This window comes from Pogona vitticeps, chromosome 3 (genome assembly GCF_051106095.1).
Source record: "Pogona vitticeps strain Pit_001003342236 chromosome 3, PviZW2.1, whole genome shotgun sequence".
NCBI lineage: Eukaryota > Metazoa > Chordata > Lepidosauria > Squamata > Agamidae > Pogona > Pogona vitticeps.
In genome coordinates this window covers 104,266,461-104,284,147 of record NC_135785.1, presented here as the reverse complement: position 1 = coordinate 104,284,147, position 17,687 = coordinate 104,266,461, and the positions used below count along the sequence as shown (strand labels likewise).

The following is a 17,687-nucleotide window of genomic DNA, read 5'->3' as shown; positions in this document are numbered from 1 at the left end:
AGTATTTTTGCAAGTCTGTTTAGCCTTAATAATCATGTACAGTGGTGCCTCGCATGATAATGTTAATTAGTTCCGAAAAAATCGCTGTCGAGCGAAAATGTCATGCAATTTTAAAAAGCGCATAGAAACGCATTAAAACCCAATTAATGCGTTCCTAGGGGCTTAAAACTCACTGTCCAGCGAAGATTCTCCATAGCGCAGCCATTTTCACTGCCTGTGCAGCGAGGAATCCATGCCAGAAAAGAGCGGGCGGCCATGTTTTTCACCCGGTGGCCATTTTGAAAACGCCAATCAGCTGGACGAAAATCATCGCTTTGCGACAATCGGTTAACAAAACAGGGAACTGATCGTCGCAAAGCGAAATTCCCTCATAGGGAACATCATTTTGCGATCGCTTTTGCAATCGCAAAATCTTCGTCGTGATGCAATTTCCTCCTCAAACAGAGTGCTCGTAATGTGCAGCACCACTGTACTGTCAGGTCAATTCTGACTTTTGGAGACCATTTCCAGGGTTTTCTAGGAAGAGAAAAGACAGAAGTGGACACCCTGTGACTGTGCAGCTTGCCCAAGGCCACACAGGCTGGCTCTTCTCTTAGGAAGCACAGGAATCGAAGTCTGTGCAGCCAGATACCCAAACCACTGAGCTATTCAGTCAGCTTTGTTTAATCTTACTATCTTTTTGATAGATAACATCTATGTTGCATCTTTGTATTACACATAGTTTTATTAAGTACGCTTGAGCACTGATGTATGCTACTTTGGAATCTTCAGTTCTAAGTGGCTGATAAATATTCGTAAATCATTCAATTAGTAAACAACTGCTGCCTTTGAACCTTTGCAATCGGCCATGGGGGGGCAGCTCATGTGTTTTACAGCCCAGCAGCATCTAGGAATGGTACTGGTCCCCCAGCCCTTGTTTACAGTATTGTAAGATTGCATTTCCCTACAGTGACTCTGATCTCTGCCTAAATTCCCAGCAAAGAGCTTCAAGATAAATAAGACATTGTGACACTGTAAGAATGTGGTACCTTACAGGTGTCAGTTCATTATTCACAGACCTATGTTATTTGTGTCATATACTAAATAGAAAACAATATGATAACTGTAATACTAAATACATGGTTTGTGCAGACTGAGTGCTTGTTGAGCTTGGATCCTGTTCCACACTTGCATTTGTATTTGTATATTGAATACCAATCTATCAGTATATTGAACACTGATTAAACACTAATACCTTCAAATATGGAATGGGTGACAGGTTTACTTCAGGTATTTAGCCTACCTGCACGTGGGCCTACATATAGGAACCTTGCACAAAAGCAAGCTAGTCAGTCTACTTAGTCTCAGCCAAAGCACCTTGTTTGCATCAACAGTGGGTGATGTTCTCTGAACCATTTAAACATTTCCATGCTGGAGCAACTGGGTCTGGCAACAGATATAAGAGATAGGTTGGGACTGGAAGAGGGAAGTTCTTAACAAATGTCTCACATCAGAGGTTTCTCACCTCTGGGATTATACAGATGAGTTTGCTTTGGTGACTGGTGTCCAACCTCAGGACAGGATGCCTTTGAATTCTGAATACACAGACATGGTAAAACTGCCTCAGTTCACTTCCCTGCAACATTAAAATGCTTTCAGGTCTAATCATGGGCTGTCTCTATAATCTGTTTCTGGCCTGGGAGCCTAGGTTTTCTTACCACTCCTTCCTTCCCATGAGGTAAAGGTAAAGGTTCCCCTTGACATTTTTAGTCCAGTTGTGTCCGACTCCAGCGGGCGGCGCTCATCCCGCTTTTCAAGCCATAGAGCCAGAGCCTGTCCAAAGACAGTTTCCGTTGTCACGTGGCCACCATGACTAGGGAATGGCGTTTTACACCTTCTCATGAGAGGTGGGTCTAATTAGACAAAGCACTGTGGACTAGTCAAAAAACTCCCAACAGAGGTTGTAAACTCTTATCTTCCTATATTGTGCCACTAACAGTTCAATGAACCCATTTTTGCCTCATGCCCTCCTGTGAATGAGGGTGCGGCTGTTGGTTCTCTGCTTATCTGCAGTACAAAAGCCAAGGCTCCTCCCATCTACAATCTGTGTTTGGCACCGTGTGTATATAAATAAGGACGGTACTGTGGGTAAACGGCAGGTGCAGCACAAGCTTCTTTCAGAGACAGTTTGCAGCCCGGTTAGAACCATGAGGTTTTTGAAACTCCTTAGCTTGGTCTTCATCCTGATTCTCTGCTTTGAGACCTTTACAACTGAAAGTGCAGGTAAGCTCTCATTTCCCTGAAGGCAAGGCTTGCTTCTTTGTAAGAACTGGCTTAATGCATCAGGGACAATGGTTGGTGTAATCCTGAATTGAGTTTCCAGCAGTGGACAGACAACTGGGAAGCTCAACTATATGGGCTGCCATTACAGCAAAAGGATAGCATTTAAAGTTTTGGGATGGGAAGAACTTAGTGGGAGTTAGATTCAGAGGACTGAAATACCCAAGATCTTAAATATTATTTATAGTTGTTAAAAAGATTTAAAAGATAAGTTGATTCACATTTGCTATTTTATAGGTATGCTCTGGTTGTATCAAACTGTTTATTATAGAATTGTTGTATCAATTGTTTATCTGATATATTGCAAGACACTTTTGAACACCATTGTGGGGAAAAATAATAGAAAAGGGAAGGAACAAAAGGGAACAGAAAAGAAAGCATTGTATTTTAAGAGCATTTATTGTGGATTTTTTTTGTATACCTCATAATTACCAGCAATACTTGTGCTTCTCAGAAGTTCACTTAATATCTGAAACATAAGGATAACTATGCCACCACCCCCACTACCCCTGTATTACTGCTCATTTTGTCAAACAGGAGTAGGTACAAATTTATCAATGAATATGTTAAAAAACCTGTGCACTCCACCCTTCTTTTTATAACTACCTCTATGGACATAATTAGCATTGCCACCACAGATCCAAGTTACAATACAACCTTAAGACCAGAGTACAGTGGGGTCTCTACTTAAGAACTTAATCCGTATTGGAAGGTGGTTCTCAAGTTGAAACGTTCTTATGTTGAATCTGCATTTCCCATAGGAATGCATTGAAAACCATTTAATCCGTATCTGCTCTTTTCCGTCCATAGAAACTACAGTGGAGCCTCTACTTAAGAACTTAATCTGTTTTGGAATGGTGTTCTTAAGTTGAAACGTTCTTAAGTTGAAGCAAAATTTCCCATAGGAATGGACTGAAAACCAATTAATCCGTTCTGGCTGTTTTTTTGTTACGTAGAGGTGCGTTCGTACATTGAAGCATTAGTTCCCATAGGAACTAATGCAAAGCTGGTTAATACGTACTCTACCACTAGGGGGAGAATTTTTTTTAACCTAAGATGACCTAAAGTTAAAAAAAGAGCAGGAAAGGTTTTTTTTTCCTGTTCTTATCTTGGATTTCTGTTCTCAAGTAGAAGCAAAATTTAGCAAATGGAGCTGTTCTTAAGTTGGATTGTTCTTAAGTAGGGACGTTCTTAAGTAGAGACCCCACTGTAATAAAAACATAATTATTTAGGCATAAACATGTTTAGGATAATACAGTTGGTGAAAATGTTGTTGCCTTTTTATGAGATCTTATAGCAGAAAAAAGAACTTACCCGTATTTTTCGCTCCATAAGACGCACCTTTCCATAAGACGCACCAATTTTTTAGGAGAAGAAAACAGGAAAATATAATCTGTTTTCTTCCCTCCATAAGACGCACAGACTTTCCACCCCCGTTTTGTGGGGAAAAAGTGTGTCTTATGGTGCGAAAAATACGGTAGCTATCTATTGTGTGATTGATTGGGTTATACCTGCCAACAAATACCATGTGAACGGCCTTCCAGGCTATTTCGTTAAAATAGGATTGAGAAGACTGTTACACTTTTCTCTGAAGAGGCAACAATTTAAAAAAGACATGGGCCAACAACTTAACGTCTTTATCACCACATGGGCACAGTTGATCTTTATATGAAATGTTGTCACAGTGCCCTTCCAATACTGCAAGAGAGTTAACGGTAACCCTGGAGGGGAAGTGTGCCAATATTTTGGAGGAATAACATTATCCATTAATTGGATAATCCATTATCCAATAATAACATTATTGTGAATTTCTTTGTATGGGTATACTGTGTATATACTTACAATGACAATAAATTATTATTATCCAGATACCAAGCATGCTTGGAAAACTCAAGTGTGGCGTTCGCTCTTCGTGCCCCTGCCTGACTCCCCAAACACAGAGCACATGAAGGCAAACTCATACTCCTTTTCACCCACTGCCATCAGTTGATCACTAAATCAACATTAATTATGGAAGGATGAAGGTGAAGGTCCAAACTTCACTGTCTTTTAAATAAAACTTGTTTATTGATTATAGATGTTTAATTATTAATCATAGGTAACTTCTACAGGTTTATTTATCATCAATCTCAACCTTCTATTGGTTATATCAGTTCCTATTCACTCTTCACTCTAATCACACCTCAGATCTCCCAAATACCACACTCTATCTCTCCACTCTCTGACTCCCTGACTGACTGACTCTCTCTGACTCTGACTCTTTATTACCTATCTCTTGGCTCCGCCCCTTAGCAACATTAGCCTGCAACATGAATATGCATGACTACTTCATAATAAGGGTGAATGCTACATCAAGTTTAAGCCAAAGTGCATTGGAGAGAGAAAAATCTGCAGGTGTTTGATGGGAGATAGTGACAATCCAAGTCCTTGATTCATTATTCTGGGATGAATATTACAATACAATTGTCCTGTATTTGAAGAAAATCCATAGAGAGACCTACGTAGATGCAATCTAGCAATAAATTTCTTTAACCGTGAACTAGACAAAGCATCTTTGTGAAGGAAAAAAAAGGTTACCTATAGATGAATCCCACTGGATTCATAGTATGCTGTAGTGGATAGAGTGATGAACTTGGACTCTGGAGAACAGGGTTCAAATCCCTTCTCAGCTATGGGAACTCACTGGGAGAGTGGAACTGAAAAATATCTAACTTATCTTGAAAGCCCTATTAGTCAACTCCAAATTTATGACACAGAACACATAGATGGGTCAGTGCAGGCAACATATAGCCAGTATAAAAAAAGCAAGAGATCAAGATCTACACTCTGTAGATGCAAGGTCAGCCTCTGGCTTTAGGTCCACCACTGAAACACAATTAGACCTTTTAAAAAATTATAATAATAAGTGCAGCAAATTTGAAACAATACTTTCAGCAATTGAATTAAAACCTTACAGTAACTCCATATTGCAACACCAAATAGTAGTTGGGGTAGAATTTTGACTGTAGCTACTTGTAGGGCAGCAGGGATGAATTGTGCCCCTTGTATATGGCTGGTCCAAGAAAGAGTAGAGGAAAAAAAATAATACCCAAGTGTCTAAACTTATTAACCTGCTCAATATTCCGCCAATCTATTATCCACTTTACCTCAGTGTGTCTGGTGGAAAAACATGTTCTTGGTTTTCCTAAAAATTATTATTAACAAACTATCTTTACAGTAGACAATAAAAATACAGAAAAGTTATCAAAGACCTATTTTAGTGAGCAACATGGGAGCATTGTCACCTGCGTATAGCAATTATGAAACCTTGAACTCTGACAGTTTGGGTGCATGAAAATCAAATGCTAAGCACCTCTTGAATCATTTCATTAGGAACTACTGCGGGCTAAACCGCAGAAGCCTTTGTGTGCTGCAGGGTCAGAAGACCAGCAGTCGTAAGATCGAATCCACGTGATGGAGTGAGCTCCCGTCACTTTGTCCCAGCTCCTCGCCAACCTAGCAGTTCGAAGGCATGCAAATGTGAGTAGATAAGTAGGGACCACCTTGGTGGGAAGGTAAAACGGCGTTCCCTAGTCACGCTGGCCATGTGACAACAGAAACTGTCTTTGGACAAGCGCTGGCTTGTAAACGGGCTTGAAAACGGGATAAGCACCACCCCCTAGAGTCGGACATGACTGGACTGAAAATGTCAAGGGGAACCCTTACCTTTACCTTTGCATCATGTTGGTTCTAGTATATAGCCCTGATGGATTCCGTAGGAGCAAAAATAGGATTGGTCAAGTTACCATCCATGCCACAACTTATTCCAACTGCAGTACAGTACGTTGACAAAAGCACCTAATAAAACAGTCTTCTATAACTTGAAGAAATATATTGTTTATTCCATAATTTTTCAGTTGGTGTTGAACTGAAAGCTGATTTCAAGCCTATGAAGTTACAGACAATCCATTCTCACTGGGGCTCATATATTTGTCTGCTAGATGACTGAGCAGTAATCAGTAACCAAGGGCTGAATGGTCCTTCCTGAAGGTTGCTTGTTCATTTCCCAAAATACTGTCTTCTTCAGTCCAGGTGTCAAGACTGGTATTTAAATAACTGTCATATAATTTCTCCACTACTAACAATAAACTGGTAGGTCTCTATTTGAAGATTCCTCTCTGCCACTTTTAAAAAGACCAGGATCCCTATAGTCTCCAGCCATATTAGGGGAAGCTGGTCAGTGTTGCTGATAATGTGTAAACCACAAGGTTTTCTTTCTTGTACTGGTTATATGCATTTCTCAGCTTTTGCTTTTAGGTACATACATAACATTCCTTATCAACCCACTCGGGAACATTCTTCCTGAAAGCACTTCTTGAAGGTGGTTGTTTGGTGCTTAGGACAGACTTTAAGACTGAAATCAATGAAAATATTAAAAACTGAGCACCTTACCTTTCTTTTTTTTAAACTAGCTATAGGGTCTCTATAGACCTGATGACAAATAAGAGATAACTAAGAAAGCAAAATACATAGCCTGTGTATTTTCCTATTTTATGTATCAAATTCAGGTGGGCCTCCTACCAGGAATCTTCAAAATATGACTCTCTGCCTGGAATTTAACTGCATTTTGTCAATGTCTATTTGTTCATAGTGAGATTTCCACAAGCAGGGTCTAAAAACTTTTATGGCAGGATATTCTCATTTAATCTTAGCACTCCTATTCAGGGCACCACATATGCAGACAGTTACACCATGCCTGTTTCAAGAAGATTCCATTTCAGAATCCTTAATCTAACATTCTACCATCTCTGGCTATTAAAATGCCGCTGCCCCCAGCTATTAGGGAGGGTGCCCCTTAGATTCTTATAAATAGAGAAAGATACCAGTGTTTGGAGAGAGAGAGAGAGAGAGAGAGATCCAAACATTTGTCCTCAGTTTGAGTAAGGTTATGCTCTGTTGCTGTTCACTTACTTATTGTTTTTCTTCTTATCCGTAGTAGTTTAATCCATCTTGTTTTTTGTGATTAGCCTCCTCCTTGTTCCTAGGATGCCTTAAGGGGTAAAAAAAATCCTATTATATATTTTGACAACTTTTTTTATTATTATTTCTTAGGTCCAAAACGTCGAAGAATCTGTTGCTACAAAATGAACCTCTCCAGGGTACAAAGAAGTATGTCTGTCTACAATTTTGATAATGATAATTCAATGGTGATCACTGCAGATGGGTGATAGCCTTAATGTAAATTGCATCAAATGCTTGTGGACAGAAGCAAAAATTAAAAACCTGAGGCTCTTTCTGAAGTAGTTTTGTGCCACTGATTAACACCTTGGATTTGAAAAAAAATTGTTACACACACATCAATGCCCCTACCAGTTTGCTGTTTTCTAGTCCAGACAACCTAACAACTTTACTATGAATGACACAGATATCCCTCTTACCCCCCCCCCACAAGTATTAGCCAGAATCCTTCTTGTTCCATGGAGCACTGAGCACAAAATTATGTAAGCAAGCCTATTTGTATTGCAGGACATTTGTCAAACTTCCCCAGCTGTCTCTGGCCAGGAAAGCAGTTGCATGTCTGCTCATATGCTTGGTTGTGTGATAGATAACAAGTAACAAGGGAGAAACCACTGTGCCATTGTCTTTTGCATGTGATTTTCCCTAGTGGCTGAAATCCTGTTGCTTAGTGGAATGTGACAACTAGAGTAGGCCCACTGAATCCATGGAACCTATGGAGAAGTTGACTCACCAGATCCCCACTTATCACATTAAGCAACATGATTTCAGCCAGTAAGATTTTGATTATTGCATATCTGACATTATATATATACTGTATATACATTCTCCGACACTTCCCAGAAGACCACTATCTTGCATCAGATTGCATTAAGGGGCACATCTACATGGGGGAAATTGGAGTGATCTGGTTTGCACTTAAAAGGTATTTATTTTTAATGTGATCTATTTTATCCCTCACTTGAGCGATTCTTTGGTTCACACTGATCAACTGTGGGAAGTTTTAGTCTAAAGTTCCATCTTGTGGCTATTAAGGGATACATCACTGGTGTTTAGCATAATCAAGCTATTGTAGTATAAAGATGCTTTGTTCTATGATTCTCTCTCTGCGCATGTGTGGAATGTGTAGAAAAGATAAGTTTCTCTTTGGCTAAATCTTCTCTTTATGTAAATGATGGTACTTAATAAAAAAAGACATGCCTCTGGAGAAGAAGGTAGACATTTTAGAGACATTTTGGAGACATTTTACAGGCAGACATCTTCTTCACCGGTGACATGCATCATAACTAAAGACTGTAGTCTGTCTTCATTTATCAGAGATCTCTCCCTGGTTTTCATGCAACTGCTACTTGGACTGGCTTCCAAGCAGGGTTCCCTGGGGATTTCCCCACAATCAACATTTCTTCTCTCATGAGAAGAGTCCAGACAGGTCTTTAGATCACCCCAATTTGTCCCCCTTTGGATTAACAGCACTCCCCTTTCTGTCCCCTGCCCTGTCTTTCCCCATGGCCATTACTCAATGGGCTGCAATGACTTTCCTTTTTTGTTGTTGTTGTTAAATAAAGTAAATATGCATGGCAAAATAGCAATGCATATACTTTGCATGGTAATATAATACCACTAATGGACCTCATTGATCTAGAATAGCTCTACATCAATAGGAAAATATATTTAAAAATTAAAAACAATAGAGTAGATGAAAATAGAGGATGAGGGTTCTCTCCCATTCCTTTCAGTGCCATAACCCACCAAATATGTTACAGAGTTGTCACCTCAGATAACATTGCCCACATTTCTATTCTTGTGTGGACTATCCATCCACACAGGTTGCATAACATGCTAATTAGGAGCTCTCCAAATCATGCCCCACAAAAAAACACAAATTGTAGCTCTACCACTGTGCCAAAAGGACTGGTACACCTCTAAAAAGGGGGCAGGATGGATCACTCTCAATCAAAACACATGCAAATACCATAAACCAGGCAGCACCAAAAGCATTTCAAATAGCAAGCTCTTCTACCAGTGTATATGTGCCCAAAGATAACTTTCCAGCATTGCATCATTTACTGCACAAGGCAAATCAAGTCAGAATTTATACTTCCATTCTCATTTTTCTTCCAAGATGGTCAGATCAGCTCTACAGTTATGGGAAGGAGAGTGTGGACAGCTTCAGCAGGCCTGGAGAGCAACTTTCCTCAACTATTGTGGGCTGCATGTACCTCCCCGCTGTTGCTGCATCAAATTTCAGTGGCAAGGCTAAAAGAGCCATTGAACAAGAAAACGTCTTTTTAATGGGAAGTTTCCCAGTTTGAAAAATATCATGGCAAACAAGCATTAAAACATTGGCTTATCTTAAAGGCTCCCCACCCCCCACATTTAGCAATAATGGTCGTGAGGTATTGAGAAGGCTCTACGAACGTTCAGGCAGTGGGAGAGGAAGAGACTGATATGGCTTCCCAGGGAACTGTGTAGGCAAGCATCTGAACCGAGATTTTCTAGGTGGAATTCCAACATGACAGCTACTGCACCACACTGTTCATACCTGTGTTGACATTTCTCTGTATCTTGGTGCAGTTCTATGGAAAAAATGGTACCAGCATCATCTTGTATTTTTTAAAACGGATTCATAGGAAATGCTGGGCAACAGGCAGAGAGGAGGGAGAGAAGACCAAGGAGAGAGAGAGAGAAAGAGAACATTGATGAGAAAAACTGCAGGCTTTGAAAATCAAATTTCAAATAGATATACTGAGGGAGACTAAACTTTTTTTGGCTTTGCTAAGCCCACATTTTCTCTCTGGCAGCACTCCTCAAAATGGTTCCTTTATGAAGATTTTACATATGGTAATTTTTCAGTTAAATTGTCTCACTTCTTCCTTATTCTGGATTACAGGGACTGCCAGACATTCCAAGAAGCTTTTCTGTAGACCTTGCAACAGAAACGAGATGCCAAGGAATAAATATCATCCTGGACCATTACCTCAAGTCTGAAGAAAAGATGTATAGACTTGGATCTCCTTACAGAGTTTGGAATCCACCCCTTCCCACCCTGCTTCTTACAGTTTTCCTCCAGACACATCTATTCAATTGTTGAATATTCATAAATTGTACTGACATTTGAGCTTTCTAAGAAGGTTCCAAACACCCCATTGGTTGTTCACCAGCATTCATTTTCTGAATATATCTGTTGTATATGTTGACACACATCTATCCCCATGTGCAGTTCAGCTACGTTCTGCACTGCACAACCTAGCTTTTCAGAATAAAGCAGCAGAGGAAAGTCCTTCTTTAAAAGGAATGAATGTTGCAACATGTTCCAGGGATGTATACTGAAGCAGTAGGAGGAGGATACTCTTGAGTCGCGGACTCCTGCAGCCACACTCCAACAGAGGCAGATAGTCTCCTGAAAACAAGATTGACACTCTCAGCTGGAATGTCTTAAGGTGAGAGCGCACAACTTTGATGGGCTTGAGGTTCAATGTTAACCTCTTCACCTGGGCTGGGACCCACAGTTAGCCGCTCCTTCTACAAAATGTTGAGAAGAAATGTTCCTCTCCCCTGCCCAACCAAACCAAAAGGCACTGGGAGTTCACTTCCCATTTTTTTACTCCCTCCCCTTCCTTTTGTTCTTGTTGTTGTGGGCTCGCTTTTGTTTTCTGAATGGAAAAATAACATTTTAATGTCGCAAGGCCTTCAAGAAAAGCAGCTGCTCCGGGAGCCTTTCAGGCAGGTGATCTTCCTTGTTCGAATATTTCTCCCCTTGGTAGCAGTGACAGAGGTGAGAATCAGGGCCCCAGGACTGGCAAAAAACAGACAGGGGCTTAATATAGAAATTTAGAATCTAGGCTAAGGGTCCCGGCCCTAGGCACAGCTGATTAGCACTTCCTGCTTGGATAGTGAGCAAATGGAGTTTTTCTCCATAGCCTAGTAGTGTTTTCTCCTACCTTGGAGAGCAGACTAGCTGCTATGGTCCGCTTTCCACCTACACTCCAAACCCGTTAAATTCCTCCTCAGACAGCTTGCAAACCCTTTCAGAATTATTATCATTATTTTAATAATTCTGTTCTACCACTCCTTGAAAGAGCTCAGGAAGTTAGAATGATATAGAAGGAGATTACCCCATTTTTTTGGTTACCCACAACTTTCAGAGGTAAGTTAGATAAACTAGTAACATGAGTTTTCTGACAAATATGGTTTTGGATCCGAACCCAGAGCTCCCTGCTTCTTCTCCAATGCTCATCATGACACCACTTTGGTGTTCCTTTGGGCCTATGTTAGACTTATGTCCAAGTCAAGCTGTTTAGTGTCAAGGAATGTGAGATGGAAATGTATGGAGCTTAACAATAAATAGTGTTCAAGGGGCTTTGAATTCCCTACCCTCCTGCTCTGTGTTTGACTTCATAGGTGCATAGGAAGCTGTCTTATATTGAGTCACAGCATTGGTCCAGCTAGCCCAGTATTTTCAATTCTGGTTTGCAACTGCTTTCTGGAGTTTCAAGCAGGATTCTCTTCCAAGTCTCCCACCCAAGTACTAAGCAGGCATGGCTGTGCTCAGCTTCCAAAATCGGACAAGGTCCAAAATTTTCTCATAAATCCCCAGTTGCTGAAGCACTTTTAGACAAAATGACACCTGACCAGCAGAGGGCATTTGTCCAGGCAGTTCGTTGTCCTTAATAGAGAGCTACTAATCTAGCGGGTGCAGAGATGTCATTCTTTTTTATCCTGGACTTTCAAAGCTTCTTTCAAGCCAATGGACTGTGCCTCATATAAACTAAAGTTCCTGTTTTCACTACATGTTCACCCTCTGGACATATCTGGGAGGGATTCTGCCTTTTATTCAGTTTCTCTGCTCCCCACTGGGTTCAAAAGGGGGATTACAACTAATAAACCATATTGTCCATTCTATATTGGGGCTGAGAACATGTTTCTCTTTGTCATTCCACCAAAACAAACAGATTGGTGACAATGAAGTAAAACAGAAATACTATCTGGGATTCCTGGCAATTCGGTTCTGAGACATAACCTTAATCCTGAGAATGAATGTAATAAAAATTGCCACACAGTCTAAAATCAGTTACTGAGCCATGCATTCTGCTGACAGATACCAGTGCTCAGGACACATTTATCCATTACTTTCTGGGGAGGGGAAGGCTAGATAATATTGCAACACCACACATGGGTCAGAATATGGTTGTGATGAATAGCTGCGAAGAAGGGTATAAAGACAATTCACTGAGCTCTGGGGCCCTTACTTGCATCTCTTTTTTACAGCTAGACTGTTCCATGGCATGTTGCTGCATGAGGCGAGAATAACTGTTTTCCACATACGAAAGTTAATCAGTTATAATTACTTTTATTTTATTATATCACTGCTAGCTTCCCTTAGTCCTGTTTATAGGCAAAAAGTGTGATACAGATCTTGAAATACTGAATAATCTGAACACATGAAAAATGACATGGAGTCAAAAGGGGCGGCCCCTTGATGTCTGCCTGGGTTGTGTGTGTGTTTTAAGCATTACCTTTAATTAATTTAAATGTACCTCTGTGTTAGAATCATGCAGTACCATTTTCAATCACTAAGTGGCAGCCTTCCCTCAATCATTATGTGGCAGCATTCCTTCAGCAAAATATGGACTTGCAACTGGTAAAGTTTCCTTTTTGGGGAGAATGGTCTGAAGAGCAGATAAGGCTGCTGTACCTAATGGGCATGTAGAGGAAAGACCTTCCCTCAAAATACCATAGAACTACACTTGCAATGGCCATTCTTAGGGGTCCTAGTGAGAATGGCCTCAGAAGAATGGGACAGAATATGCTCTAAGAGTTGCAGGATTTTGCTTGAAATTTTTGATGTATCAACATTTTCTCTAACTTGTAAAAATGAATACTACCAATAGTTTGTAAATGATCAAGTAACACCAGATAACAACAACCAACACCATAAGACTCTAGTCTTGTGGACCTTGATTTGGGGTAAGTACCAGAGAAGATTCCAGGTTTTATTGCTGATTTAATGTGCACTGAGGATGGTTTGTACCCTCCTCCTATTCTCATCTCACAAGGAAATTGATCCTTTTACAACTTACTGCTGAACTATCTGCTTAGGGAAGTAATGTCCCAAACTTTATTTTTTGAACACAATGAGTCTTGTAATGCCTCAAATTGTGATCCCAAGTTTCATTTGAAATAAGCTTTTGTAGACTGCATTCTTCATTCAGGCATTCTGAAAAAGTGGGTTGCAGCAGGGGAGAAAGCACAATGCCAAAGACTGTTGCTTGCAATAGACTATTATAGTTGCCCCTTCATGGAATTCTCCTCCTCCTTCTCCTGATTTGTTTAATAAGTGAGCCACAGAGTTTTGTGATAACGCTCATTTGTTTCCCTAGGTGTTTCAACATTTTTGCACAGTCTAAGCTTCACATGGGTTGCACCTGCTCTTGAACTTGGCATGGCAGCTGCCACTTAACCACTTACAGTTAAAACCTCAGTTACTGAGTCATGTTGCAAATTTGGTGCTTCCATACGCATCTGAGATAACATTTCCATCCTGTCGTTATTTTCGGAGGGGAGGGGGAGGGGGCCGTGCGGTGGTGGAGATTTAGTGTTCACGGTTTCTGTTTGACTCCTCCTCTGGCTGGAAGTGGATAAGGGCATGGATTTGCTGTGTGATAATCCTCTCGTAAGCATAATGCCATCTGTCCACATTTTCAACGTGTAAATGAAGAAATCAGGTCACCTGTGGTGGGACAAACAGGCAGATCACATGAATGCTTAGCTGTTTTGATATCTTTGCTTGGAATAGTGCAATTCAGAACCATGTGTGTGCCCATGCACAAGTGTGTACCTAGCTATACATATGTGTATACACTTATTATCTCTGAGGAAATAATTTGATGAAAATACCAAGAAGTAACACCTGCTGCTAGTGAATGATTGCCTTGAAAGACTTTCAGAGGACATCTCTATAATTTCCGAGAATCTTGCACATTTCTGTTACCTTCTCTTCCCTGTCTCCACTGTCTAGCAGTTTAAGGCAGGTAATAGAAATTCAACATTACTGGGGTTTTTAAAAGAATAATGTTCAGTTAAACGATTGATTATGATGCAGTAATCATGGAGTCCCTAATTCAGACTGGAATAGAGCCTAAGCAGAAGAATCATGGAAAAATTGCGTTGAAAGGGGCCTATAAGTCCATTGAGTCCGGCCCCTTGCTCAATGCTGGGATCCAAAGCAAAGCAGATCTGAAAGAACGGTTGTCCAATTTTCTCTTCAATGCCTCAAGTGTTGGAGCACTCACTACCTCCTGAGGTAATTGGTTTCATTGTTGTACTGCTCTAACAGGTTGTTTTTCCTAATATTCAGCCTCAATCTGATTTCCTGTAACGTGAGCCCATTATTACATTTCCTGTACTATGGGATGATCGAAAACAGATCCTGCCATCCTCTTTATTACCTTTCAAGTATTTGAAAAGTTCTCTTATATCTCCCCTTAGTCTTCTTTTCTCAAGGCTAAACATGCCCAATTCTTTCAGTTTTTCCTGACAGGGCTTGGTTTCCAGTCCCCTGGTCATCCTGGTTATCCTCCTCTGAACTTGCTCCAGTTAGTTCACACCCTTCCTAAAGAGTGGTATCCAGAACTGGACACAGTACTCTAGATGAGGCCTAACCAGTGCTGAATAGAGAGGAACGAGTAGCTCACAGAATTTGGAGACTATACTTCTCTTAATGCACCTAAGATTACATTTGCCTTTTTTTTCCGCATCCACATTGAACTGTTGGTTCATATTCAGCTTTTGATCTACAAATCCAAGCTTCTTCTCACTTGTAATATTACTGAGCCAAGTATCCTCCATCTTGTAACTATGCATTTGATCTTCCTTTCCAAGTGTAGAACTTTGCACTTATCCCTCATAGATTTCATTCTGTTCTTTTCAGCCCAGTGCTTGAACTTATCAAGATCTTTATGAATTTTGTTCTTGGCTTCAAAGGTATTAACTATTCCACCCAATGTTGTATCATCTGCAGATTTGATAACTATTCCCTGCATTCCCTCATTCAAGTCATTAATATAAATCTTGAGAAGCACCTTGTCCAGGACTGAGCCTTGGGATACCCCATTTGTTACCTTTTCCTAGTATGACAGATAGTCATTGATAAGGACTCTCTGAGTACAATTCTGTGACCACCTCTGGATACCTGACACTTGTTCTAAGACGCCCACACCTAGCTAGCACACTAATCAGAATATCATGGGGCACTTTGTCAAAGGCTTTGCTAAAGTCAAGATATATTACATCTACAGCATTCCCACCATCTACCAGGGAGGTTACAAAAAAAGAGATAAGATTATTGTGGCAGAATTCAAAGAGAATAGTGAAATGGCAATATTCAGTGCATCACCTGAATCTTATCACCTGTATACTTGCATTCACATAAACACACACACAGGGCTTGATATTAACATTCAAGTTGCATGATGATTGCACCTGATACTGTGCAGCAGAACAAATCAACATTCCAGAAGGCAATTCTAAAAATGGGGACAGTCCAAACAAAAAAATACAATTTGAAATTGGGCTTCATATTGACACTAAATTCAACATAGTTGTAGCAGACCATCTGCTCTTGCTCTGTGCCGCACTGGACAAAGAATTTTTCATTTATTGTTTTTTTCAAAGTAGAATTGCCCCCACTTAGAAAAAAGCAACACCAAGCTGCCTCAGATTTAAAACAGCTCACATAAATTGAAAGGTCCAATCATGCTTATCTTGAAAGAACTGCTTTTCCCACCCAATTTTCCTTGTTTGGAAAAAATATCAGGCTACAGGTGATGAAAAAACTGGACTATTTAAAAGGCCTTTCAAATGGGAGAAACAACAATTTCTTTATAACACTGAGCATCCATGGTACAAGCTTGCCAGGAAGAAGCACGGCTTCAGCAAATGCTAGGACTGGAGAAGGGGTAGGGGTAAGTGTGGGAGCTGCAGGATGACCACATATGGTAACTGCTCAAATGAAGAGGAAACAGGAGGATCAAAAATTAGTTTCCTTTTAAAAAAAGAAAATAATGGCATGCCAGTCCTCCAGAAAGGGGAACATTTTGCTGTGTATCTTCAGAGAATTAGCATGCAGTTTTGTAAGGTATGTTCAGAGTATTTCTTCATATATTACAAAACAATACAGCATAAAGTCGTCCTGTTCCATTTTGTTATAGTTCAAAGTGCTTTCAGGAAACATTCTCTCAGGATGTCTGAGACCAAAGAAGTCTTCTGACATATATCGTTTCCCCAAAAATAAGACCTAACCTGAAAATAAGCACTGGTATGATTTTTCAGGATGCTCATAATATAAGCCCTACCCCCAAAATAAACCCCAGTTAAGTGAAACCCCGCCCTCCACTATTGTGCAGCAGCCAGAATAAGATGACATGACTGTATTTGAATAAATGTCGATTGTTGTACATGAAAAAAAAATCCCCTGAAAATAAGCCCTGATGTGTTTTTTGAAGGAAAAATTAATATAAGACACTGTCTTATTTTTGGGGAAACATGGTATTTTTAAGGGGAAATGGACTCCCAATCTGTAACAGTCTGAACTTTTGAACCTGGCACTTAGCTATTATTGGAGAACTTTCTAATTCTTTCCTGGACAAAAGGACTGTTTGATATTCATACTTGAAATGGCCTTCTGAGTCTGGTTGTAGGGATACTCACATTGATATTAAAAAAAATAGAGAATAAATATTCAGAAGCTTACTTGTTTAAGCCAGGAAATTACTGTTTTTTGCTTTGTGACTGGTGATAGTGTTAATAAGCAAGAAGGCAAGGAAATGATTGCCATTTATTTCTTCTGTGTTGCACATCTGCACCCTTGATAATTAAAAAAAATATGTATGTTGGTAATTTAGTTCTTCAAAAAATCTTCAGTAAGCGGGACATGTGACCTTTGAGATTATGGTTGACTGCAACTCCCATCACTCCTAACTAAAATAGCCCAACACAATGGATGATGGAAGATGAAGCGTAGCCAGCATCTGGAGGTCCACATGTTCAGTACTCTGCTAATCATGTCTAATCAGAAGATGAGCTTGGAAAAAGTTACTTTTTTGAATGATGACTTCAGGATAAATAATATATTCCACTGACTGGGGGTGGTTTTAAGAGTGGTTGTTCAACTACTGTATAATTTTTCCAAGCTCTGCTCAGAAGTAAGCCCGCCAACTTCCCTAATGCTTAGACCTCAGAAAGGGAGAATGAGATTGTTGCAGCCAAAGTACTGGACAGAGTCTTTCTAAATGTCCTCATATTGTCACTCCAGAGCTATGAGGTCTAGTATTTTGCTATGTTTTATACATTAAACTGAAGGAATGGGATTCCTT

General features: G+C 40.1%; 1 long non-coding RNA gene across 1 annotated transcript; it reads left to right on the top strand.

Annotated features, from left to right (window-relative positions):
- The first annotated feature begins 2,172 nt into the window (after positions 1-2,172).
- LOC110080719 (uncharacterized) lies at positions 2,173-10,310 on the top strand. The gene is made up of 3 exons (XR_002300838.3): positions 2,173-2,262; positions 7,411-7,467; positions 10,205-10,310. It is a non-coding gene; the product is annotated as an uncharacterized LOC110080719 (long non-coding RNA).
- The last annotated feature ends 7,377 nt before the right edge of the window (positions 10,311-17,687 follow it).